Source organism: Pteropus alecto, unplaced genomic scaffold (genome assembly GCF_000325575.1).
Source record: "Pteropus alecto unplaced genomic scaffold, ASM32557v1 scaffold164, whole genome shotgun sequence".
NCBI classification, from domain to species: Eukaryota; Metazoa; Chordata; class Mammalia; order Chiroptera; family Pteropodidae; genus Pteropus; species Pteropus alecto.
In genome coordinates, this window is record NW_006439568.1 from 23530415 (window position 1) to 23542175 (window position 11761).

Consider the following 11761-nt stretch of genomic DNA (forward strand, 5'->3'; position numbering starts at 1 on the left):
GTCTCCCTCGATCTTCATTAATAATCCTATGAAGCGAGAACTATTGTTATTCCCATAAAGAAGAAGAAACTGAGGCTTGCGGAAATAAAATAATGCACCCAAGGCCACACAGCTGGTTAAGGATAAAGCCCAGGTTGAAACCTGGATCTGCCCGAACCCAGAGCTACACACTGCTCTTTATTTCCTTACAAATACACAGAATGGTCACACTAATGGCTCCAGCTTGGGAAAATTCGCTACGTGTAGGCACTGTCCTAAGGACTTTAACATATTTAATTCTCACAATAATCCTAAGGAGTGTTGTTCTCGTCGTTGCTTTATTATTCCTATTAGAGATACCTCAGAGATACCGTGGAGCCAGTTCTAGACCAAGCGAGTCCCATGAATTTTTTTGTTCACTGGTGCATATAAAAGTTGTTTCCTCTATACAGCAGTGTATTTGTCAAGTGTGCAATAGCATTATGTCCAAATAAATGTACATACCTTAACTAAAAAATACTTTATTGTATATGCTAATGCTGAAATGTTAATGCTAAAAAACATAGGGTTGCCGCAAAACTTCAATTTGTAAAAAACACAATATCTGCAAAGTACAGTACAGCAAAGTGCAAAAAAACAAAGTACGTCTATATACTAACAAGGAAATCGAATCCTAGAGAAGCGAAGTGCTCTGCACAAGATCATTCAGCTACTAAATTGAGGCGTTATTTGAAAGTTAGTTCTCCTACATCTAAAGATCTCTTAACTATTTCGTCTCTCTGAAGTGCCCATGAAAGATATATTTTTAAATGTGTCTGGCAGGTAAAAGGCAACCTTCTTTGATTAGAGATTACCAGATACTCCAAGACATTTTAGGGAGAGGGATTAGTACCTTCTAGAGTCACTCTCTGTTCCCACAAGTATCCAGGAGAGAAAGAAAACTATTGGTTGACAGGCGGCAAAATTTACAATGTATTATAGCACGTGCAATTTCCACGTGTCCGAAAGCACTCATGATGAATTCAGTGCTGAGCAAGGTCCTGTGACAGAAGCACCAGACCTGCCTCTGCTTTCTTTACAATCTAGGGCACACCAGCGCTGTACACCCAGATAAATAGAACAAACGGTGTAAAAATAGCATTAACTCCATACACGTAGACAGGTAGGCTGCTTTTCTCCCTTTCGATCATGTACGAATCAGGAAGGGCTTTTAAGAGGGTACCTATGTAACTTGGTAGAACATCAGTGATATTGGACCGGCGAGGCAGGTGTAGGAAATTGAGTTGGGGAAAAAAACATCTCCAGGAGATATAGATGACACTCCACGCTGATTCTGGAAATTTTCACACACAGTAAACTAACTTTAATTTGCAATCTGGGCCTAAATCTGTTCCTGGATGCTACTCTCCAGACATCACACTGTTCAGTGGTGCAGGTGCCCACCAAGCCATGACTCACTGCCTGTCCCCGCATACACGTTTGTAACTTTCACTTTAATTCAGGGTATTCTCTGTTTCTGACGTAGTCTCTCTCCTTCCTGACACTTGCTTTGGTCATACTCTTCCCTTTGGCTCTGCACACAGATTATAACCTTCTTGAAGCTTTTCAAAAACGTGTTTGGCGTGCTAACCAGCCCTTTTTTTGGAATCTAAAATTAATATCCTGCAGTTAGCACTTAGTTATGTAGTTCATACTTAGTTTGCACTTTTCTGTCTCTTTATGGACATGTTCTGTCTCCTAAACTGGAATTAAGCCACGCAGGGCAGCGAACAACAGATCTAGCTTCCCCTGTGAATTACAAATTCCTTTCTGGTACAGATACAATTGAGCCCCAGGCATTCAATAACCTTTGGATGTTGATGATCATGATGGCAGTGATAATAATAATGATGATGGAGAAGAAGGAGCAGGAGAGTGGGAAAAAGGTAGAAAAATTCTATTCAAGTAGAATGGTCACAGGAACCTACAGAACAAATTGGATTACTATAGAGATCAAACCCCAGGCCAAAGAAAAATGGTAGAAATGATTACATTTATGTCTTTGAAACTTCTGCCTGCTACTTTTGTCACATATGGTTTTGTAAGCCATTTCATTAGTATTAAATGCAAAACAAAATTGATTCTCTTATTTTATTCCTTGAGTAAAATTATCACAGTGATGGTTAATTTCATGTTTCACCTTTACTGGTGACAGAGTGCCTAGGTATTTGGTCTAACATTATTCCAGGTGTGTCTGTGAAGGTGTTTCTGGATGAAATTAACATTTGAATTGGTTGACTCAGTGAAACAGATTGATCTCCCTCATGTGTGTGGGCCTCATCCAATCAGTTGAAAGTCTGAGTAGAGCAAAAGACTGAGTAAGAGGGAACTTCTACTGCTTGACTGGTGAGCTAGACATTGTTTTTTTTCCTTCCATCAAACTTGAACTGAAAACTCAACTCCTTTTAGGTCTCAAGCTTGCCAACTTTTGGACTAGGCCTTACACCATCAGCTCTCTGGTCCTCAGGCCTTTGAACTAGGACTGGAAATACACCATCCAATCTCCTGGACCACCAGCTTACTGATTGGAGACTTTGGGACTTCTCAGTCTCCAAAGTCATGTAATATACATATACATATATATATATATATATATGTGTGTATATGTGTTGCTTTGTGTGTGTGTATATATAGAGAAAGAGAAAGTATGTGAGTGTGTGTTTGTATCCTATTGATTCTGTATTGATTCTGTTCCTCTGGAGAATACTGAGTAATATACCCACCTACCCAGCCTGTCTTAATTGATCAGCAGAAGTCCTGACTCCACAAACCAGCAGTGAACATTAGACAAGTAATTTACCTTCTCTAAGTTAAAATTTTTGCTTTTGCTTTTTAAAAATTCAAATTTAAAAAATTCTTTTAAGAAACACAAATGCTTTGCCTACTTCACAGAGCTTTTGTAAGGATCAAGTGAAATAACAGATGTGAAAGTGTTTGTAACTATAAACTAGAAAGAAAAGATAATACCAGGATGTGGGTAGCTACCTCTTGACCTCAGATTTTGGCCATTTGTTTAATCCTATATTTCTCACTTCAGGGCACTTTTGTTTAGCAATTACATCTAAAATCTAAAATTAAATATTTTATTTCTAAAATTAAGATTCTTATCTAACTTTCCTCAATACCTTCTCCAGTTCAGGATTGGCCTCATCAGTGACAAACCTATTATATGATAAAATTTGAGGGGCGATTTTGCATGCCTTAACTCCATCCCCAAATTCTTTCTCCTTTGACAAAAAATACTCCTTTAGGGTATGATGGCATATTACTAGTAAAGTCTATTTGGAAAGCAAATAATGCAGAAGAAGCTCTGTTGCGTTAATATCTTGGCATGGATTCATTCCCAGATGCCGCTTTGCAAATAGAGAGCAAAGGAATGAGACGTGAGACAGTATGATTAAGGATGAGGCAGAGAGAGAGATGTTAGTGTACTGTTGGGGAGGACACAGCCTTGGGAAGTCCTGCACAGTCAGATGTCAATAAATGCAGGAGGGACGGGGGATTCGGAAAGGGGAAGAAAAGAGATCTCAAAAGAAGTCAAGAAAAGGTCAGAGTCGTACAAGGGAGTGGGCACTCGATTAACGTGCTGTCAATTGAATACTTGTGTTTCAGGCTGGCTCTGTTTCTATTTCTCCAGGCCTGGGACCAGATACTCTTATCAGCTCTCTCCTCCCTTGGCCTCTCTCACTTCCCTCGTGATCGCTCACTAAATCCTGCTGTTTTAAATTCCACATTGATTGGATCCTGCCTTCATGTCCATATGGTTCCCAAAGATGCAATTCACTGCAGGCCCTGAGGGTCACACCATGCCTGTGCCCCACCTTTTAGGCTGGTTCCACCCTCGAGGGCGCTCTCCCACTTTGAGAATCATCTCCCTCTAGTGTGGATGATCCCAAAAGCCTCCTGTGGCTTCAAAGCGATGCTCAAATAAATAAAACTCCTGGCTCTCCCTTAACAGACTCCTAACCTATTCCTTATCTAAGGTCCTTTTTAGTAATAACTAACATTCCTATAGTGAAATAGAGTTTATTGAAATATTCTCATTAACTGTAATCTGGCCATCACTCCAACACTCAACTGAAATTTCTCAGGGAATGACCACCAATGACCTTTACTGGTCATTATTGCCAAGGCCAAAAAATACATTCATTTCTTGTCTTGGTTTACTCTTTGCCGCTGATAGCATTATTTAACACACCCTTGTTTTTGCTCCTCTCCCCTGCCTAGGTTTCCATGGCACTACTCTATGTTGGTTCTCCACAATATTGGCTACTGCATTTGTCTGCTCAGCATCCTTTCTCCTCACCTTGGTAAATATTCCCACTTCCATGAATAGAATGTGCACATGACCCAGGCAGGCCAATCATAATACCAAATCTCTGTCCTCAGTGATTGGGACAGAGACAGGTCATGTGTCCCAAATCAGACCAATCAGTTTTTCACCAAGATTTTCTAAATAAAGCTGGTTGAGAATACCCTTAATCAATCAGTTTGCTATGTAACAAAGTCTCAAAATTTCAGTGGCTTCTAACAATCAATATTTATTTTCTTGTCCATGGGTCTACAGGTCAGATTTGGCAAGGATTAGCTTCAGGCCTGCTTCACAGGTTTCTTTATTCTCTTTGGACCAGTGGCTACCTGGTATATTCTTCTCAAGATGGAGCACAGAAGCACAGAGCAAGTAGAAACATGTAATGCCTATTATGATCTTGGCCCAGAACTGTCACATTGTTGCTCTGTCCACATTTCCAAAGCAAGCCATGTGGCCAAACCCAAAATCGCTAGGAAGATGCCTCTAGTAGGAGGAATTGCAGTCACTCAGCAATGAGAGAGGATGTATAATGCACATATCCCTGCATTGGGGGACTTCAAGAGACATCAAGAACTGGGTATAATACCTAATCTGTCATACTTCCTTTACCTTTCTGAACCTAGGTTCTAAGTATAGATGAATGTAACATATGAAAGTCACCTCACAGGACAATCTTATCATAAATTCTGAATTTGGCAGGTCGTGGTGGGTAGTCGCACCCCAGGCATATAACTTCCTTAGTAAAAGGTTTATCTTTACCTTAAGCAAGCCCTTTTTTTGTACATCTAAGTTAACATGCCTTTGAAGTACCTCTTTTTCAGACCCCTTGGAAGTGTAACCACCCTCAATAAATCACATAACAAAATCACATCTTATTAACTATCCTGTAATCTTCTTTACGTTCCCTCCTTAATTCCAAAGGCATAAACAAAACAAAACAAAACAAAACAAAAAAAACCCTGCAAACTGGCATTCTCTGAAACATTTTTCTGTCGAGATTTTGCTTCCAGGAATATCCTCTGTTTGGCTCAAATAAAGTCTAATAAACTGTTATAAAAATTTTCTATACAGGCTTGGACGTTCTTACATTGATGTAAGAATGGACATTAGGAGCAGCTGTGGCTGTGCCCTCACCATGTGAAGCTGATCTGAGGATGAAGCCCATACCCCAGATTCAGATTCCTAGATCTGGTGGTCCAGCTCCATCCCTGCCTTCCCAGGTTTTAGTTATGAATTATTGAATTTCTCTTTGATTTGGGGCCCTGTCACTCACAGGCCAAGAAGCTTAGCAAATATAGTAGTCCTTGTTGGCCTTGTGTTCTGAACTCAGTTCTTCTCTGTAGAACAGGGGTCAGCAAACTATGGCTTGTGAGCCAAATCTGGTCAGTCAGCTGTTTTTGTAAATAGTTTTATTGGAACACAGCCACACCCATTTATGTGCATATTATCTGTGGCTGCTTTCATACTGCAGTGGCAGAGTTGAGTAATTGTGATAGACACCATGTGGTTTATAAAGCCTAAAATACTTTCTATATGGCCCTTTACAGAAAATGTTTCCTGAGCCTTACTCCAAAAAATGGAGGCCCTGTGCTCTTCCTGGACAGTCTCATCTACCCGCACTCTGATGACTCTCAAACGTATTTCTCTGGCCCTGACTTCACCCCTGCATCTTGGTGTATTTCTGCACTTTTTTTCCTCCTTGGATGCCCTACAAGTTCCTCAAATTTAATGAGTCTCCAACTCGAACTGAACTCATCCTTTCACTCTAAAGTGAATCCTCTTTCCTATTCCCTACTTCAGTAATGGTGCTGCCTATGCACCCAGTAGCCCAAGCTAGAACACATCTTAGACTCTTTTTTCTATCCCTCCCATGCTGGTTGTGCTGGTTGTGCTGGTTTTACTTCTAAGCCTTTCTTAAATCTCTCTCCTTCTCTCCAGCCTTTCTCATATATCTTCACTTGAGTCATTGCAGTCAAGTCTGTTAACTTATCTCCCTGTCTTTGATGTTTCTTCACTTAAACCTTCCCTACCCTTCCAGCAGGGGATCTTTTACAGCGGCGGCTTCCAACCTTTTTGGCACCAGGGCCTGGTGCTCATATGAGAGTCTAATGCCTGATGATCTGAGGTGAAGCTGAGGTGGTGATGCTAGTGCTGGGGAGCAGCTGCAAATATAGATGAAGCTTCACTCGTTTGCCTGCTGCTCACCTCCTGCTGTGCAGCCCAGTTCCTAACAGGTCACAGATTGGTACCAGTTGGAGACCCCTGTTTTACAGCACCGATCCTGTCCTGATGCTCCCTTACCTAAAGTTACCCAACAGCTTCCAATAAGAGTCAAATCTAACCTAATAATGCAACACACAAAACCCTCAATTTCCTGGCTCTACCAATCCCTCTATCCTTATTTCAGGGTATATCTCATCTCCCCCAAGACTAATGTAGAAGCATACATACCAACCTATTTCTTGTCTCTGGCCTTTGCTTATGCTGTTCCCTCTGCCAGCCCTGTTTGTCCCCTACCCTCTTCATTTGGCTAACTCATCCTTCATGATTCAGAAGAGTGATCACCCCCTTCTCGGTAGCCTTCTCAGACTGTATTCGCCTTGCCAAACTGAGCTGAGTGCATCTTCTTTGTTCTCTCCCAGCTCTCATGCTGCAGTTAACTTGAGTCTATCTGTTTGCCTGTCTGTCCACTCACTACAATGTAAGCTCTTGGGCACAGAGCCCCATGCTTTATTCATCTTTGTGTCTGGCTCCTGGCACAAAGTAAGTGTTTGGTGAATGGAACCGAACATAAGGTTTTTCACTTGCATTACTTATCACTGAAAGACTGTTTACAACAGTCTTTGATCCTCTTGCTTTTCTTTAGGTTTTCCCACTTATGGATGTACTCTTAAGTAACGTATTGTCTAATTTTGCCTGCTTTTGAATCATACCATGTATAATATTCTGTGGACTTGCTTTTTTAACTCAGTATTATGTTTGCGTGCTTCATCCACGTCTATCTGGTTGCTGGGTAGGTGTGGCGCGTGCAGTTTCATCGCTGCGTGGTGTTTCATTGTATAAATGTATCAAAGGTCATTTGCTCACCACCCTGTTGATGGACACTTGAGCTGTTTCCAATTTTTTGCTATTAAAAAGAGTGCTGTTATCTTTGTACACCTCTTCTGCTGTCCATTACAGAAGTGTCTCTGGGTATATACTTAAGAGTGAAATTCACATATGCATCTTCATCTTTACCAAATAATGTCAAACTATTTCCAATGTCAATAACATCAGCAGCGAATAGGAGTTTCTGTTGCTCCACATCTTTACCAACATTTGGTATGTGCTGTGGTCTGAATGTTTGTGTCCTGCCCAAATTCATATCTCAAAATCTTAACCCCCAAGTATGACAGTAGTAGTAAATGGAGACTTTAGGAGGTGGAACTCTCATGCATGGGATTGGTGCCTTATAAAAGAGGCTCCACAGAAAGCCCTAGCCCCTTCCACTATGTGAGAACACAGCAAGAAGGCGCTAGCTATGAACAGGAAGAGGGCCTTCCAAAACATGACCATGCTGACCTTGATCTTGGACTTCCCAGCCTCTAGAACCGTGACAAATAATTTCTGTTGTTTATAAGCCACTCAGTCAGTGATATTTTGTTATAGCAGCCTAAATGTACAAAGACAATATGTAAATTAAAAAAAAAATTGCCAACTGGGCAGTTGTAAAATGGTTCTCATTGTAGTTTTAATCTGAATTTTTCTGATTATTGGTGAGATGGAAGCATTTTATATGTTTATCAGCCATTTATATTCTTTACGATTTTGCTCATTTTTCCACTAGGTTGTCTGACTTTCTTATTGAGCTATAGGAATTATTTATATATTATGGATGTCAATCTTTTGTCAGTCATATGTGTGACAAATAAATGTTCTCAGTTTGTGATTTATAGTTTCATACTTTATGGCGCATTGAGGTATAAAAGTTCTTAATTTCATTGTAATTGCATTTATCAGTCTTTTCCTCTGTGGTTTATATTTGCGTTTGTGAGTGTGAGTATGTGCGTTTAAGGAATCCTTCCCTATCTAAGGTCATAAATAGTAAAAGCAAGCATTATTGAGTACTTTCTATGTTTCGGTAGTCATTATCTCCCTTATACAGATGATGAATGCAAGGCACAGAGAAATTAAATAACTTGATCAAGGTCACACAGCAAATAAGCAGTGGAGTCAGGATTTGAACCTAGACAGTCTGAATTTTTACAACTATTCGAATTGCCTATTGTAGAGATTGTGTCATGTCACTCTAAAAGATTTAAAATTTTGCCTTTCTCTTTAAAGCACATAATCTGAAGTTGGCTTTTGTATCTGAAGTGAGATACCTGAATTAATCTTTACTAAACAATTACCCTTCCCCTTAGACATTCATAATTAGTGTCGACTGATTCATGTTAAAGATGAATTTGAAAAAACAAAAACATTTTTGTGGATGCTGCAAGAGGTGATCCCAGGCAAGGTGGCAAAATGTAACCCTGCTCTGTAAGGTCGCCATAGGCCAGCTTCAAATGATGCAGCACCAAAATAGAATTCTTTGAATTAAACAGAAGAAGATAGGCCTTCACCTTTTCAGCACTGAGGATAGGATGTTGATCAAAGGTTTTTGGCATTCTGTAAAGTGAACAGGATATGCTCTGAGGAACCCTGCCCCTCTCCCCGCCCCCCAAGTGGTAGAGGCCTTCACAAAGCCCTGAACAGCCTCCAGCTCCGCCTACACTGCTGGGACCAAAATAGCTCACACGACATTGCTGCTGCCTCCTTGTGAACTGTGTGGGAAGGAACACTGGTCACGAATTCTTTGTTCCAACCACCCCCACTCGGTAGGACAGCCACAGCAACTGCGGTGGCATCTTGGAATCTGGAGAACAGGACGTCACAGGCTACACATCATACCCATTATGCATTGTCAAGTGCTGCCTTCCTCCAGAATTGGAAGTTTTTAAACAACAGCCAAGAAACTGAAAGTGATTTTTTCTAATTAAAAAATAAAATGGGAATGAGCTGAGTGTAGCAAAGTATGGAGGCCAGATCATAAAGGGTCTCATACGCTAGGCTTAAAAAGTGTGAACCTTTTTGTATCAATAGTGAGGTTTAGAAGCATTTTAAACAGAAAAGTAACACGATCCATTTATTATTTGGCTCATTAGAGACTGTATGACCAGTTATAAGCTGGCTGACAGAATATACTAAAGAGTGGTTGTGCTGGGCTCTGCTGGGGGTGCCCTTCCACCCTATCCTGGTTCTTCCCTGCCAGCAGAGGTCACTTCCCACTCTGAAGGCAGAAATGCCCAAGAGTCACTTTCCCAGACTCCCTTGCAAATAGAACATGAGCATGTGACCCAGTCCTGATTAAGGGGACCTGAGAAGGAAGGCTGATGGGAGGATTCTGGAAAAGGTTTTCCTTCCCTAATAAAAAGATGCATAAAAAGAAATGCCCCACTTCTTTTCTGAATGTTGTCATGTTTGCGTGTAATGCCTAGAGCCGCCACCATGAAAAGGGACAAGGCCAATACCTCAGGGATGGCAGAGCAGAAAGTTGGAATGATGGCATCATAGAATCACAAAGAGCCATATTCCCTCTGGAGATAACAGATGCTTGTTGTTTAAGCCCCTTTTATTTGGATATTCTGTTACTTGCACCCTAAAGCATCGCAACCGAAAGAAGCATTAATAAAATCAACACAAATTCATGTGATAGTATAGAAAATATTAAAAATAGACACATTTCCTTTAGATATTTATTTGAAATAAATGAGCCTCTTAAAATTGGAAACATCTACCATATTAACCACTCACTGAACATTCTAGGTGCTCAAGCAAGAAGCTATACAACTTCCCAAATGACATGTCATGTTTTTTCTCTATCTGAAATTATTTTTTTTTCTTGTTTTCTTCTCTCATTTTCACATTTACCCTACAAAACACTGAAAATTTCTCCCTGTTCTCTGCTAGGCAGTAATTCTCTTTTTTTGAAGGTCTCTCATGAAGTCACGGCAGTCAAAACACATTACATAAGAATCTCAGGTTTGTGTAAACAAAAAAAAGTTGCGAGTTCCGGCACCTCAGGCAAAAATATAGAATCCGATTCTCAAGGTGAGAATTGCTGTGCAGATTATTTGTAGTGACACAATAAAATTGAATACAGGTACACCCAGAACATCTGGTGAGAATTCCTTAAGATCATTAACAACAATTATCTTTCTTTTTAATTTTATTACATTTATTGGGGTGACATTGGTTAATAAATTATATAGGTTTCAAGTATACAATCCTATAATACATCATCTTTATATTGCATTGTGCACTCACTACCCAAAGTCACCGTATATTTGATCCCCTTTACCTATTCTACTTCCCTCACCCCCCTTTCCCTCTCGTAATCATACAAGTTTTTGTTTTTAGTCTTGTTCGTTTGTTGCTTTCAGTTTTATATCCCACATACAATGAAATCATATGGTTCTCAACTTTTTCCATCTGACTTATTTTGCTTAGCATGGTATTCTCAAGATACATCCATGTTGTCGCAAATAGCAGTCTTTCATCTTTTCTTATGGCTGAGTAATGTTCCATTGTATACATATGTACCACATTGTCTTTATCCAATCATCTATTGAAAAATATTTTGATTATTTCCATGTCTTGGCCACTGTGAATAATGCTGCAGTGAATATAGGGATACACATATATCTTTACAAATAAGTGTTTTCAAATTTGGAGGTTAAATACCCAGAATAGGGGTTGCTGGATCATATGGTAGCTCTATTAATTTTTTGAGGACCCTCGATGCTTTTTTCCATAGTGGCTGTACCAATTTATATTCCCACCAGCAGTACGTGAATGTTCCTTTTTCTCCACAACCTCTCCAAAACTTGTTATTATTCGTCTTGTTGATAATAGCCATTCTAATATGTGCAAAGTGGTAGCTCATTGTGGTTTTGGTTTGCATTTCCCAATCAGCAATGAAGAAAACAATTCCTTTTGCAATTGCAACAAAAAGAATAAAATACGTAGGAATAAACTTAAAGCATTGCAAGACCTATACACTGAAAACTACAAGATATCATTAAAAGAAACTGAAAAAGACACAAATGGAATGATATTCTGTGTTCATGGATTAGAAAAATCAACATAGTTAAAATGGCCATATTATCCAAGGCAAAACACAAATTTAATGCAATCTCTATCAATATCCGAATGGTATTTTTTCAAGAAATAGAACCAAAAAAAACCCCCCCAAAATCATAAGATTTGTATGGAATCACAAAAGATCTGGAAGAGCCAAAGCAATCCTAAGAAAAAAGAACAAAACTGGAGGTATCACACTCCCTGACTTCAAATTATACTACAAAGTGACAATAATCAAAACAACATGGTATTGACACAAAAAGACAC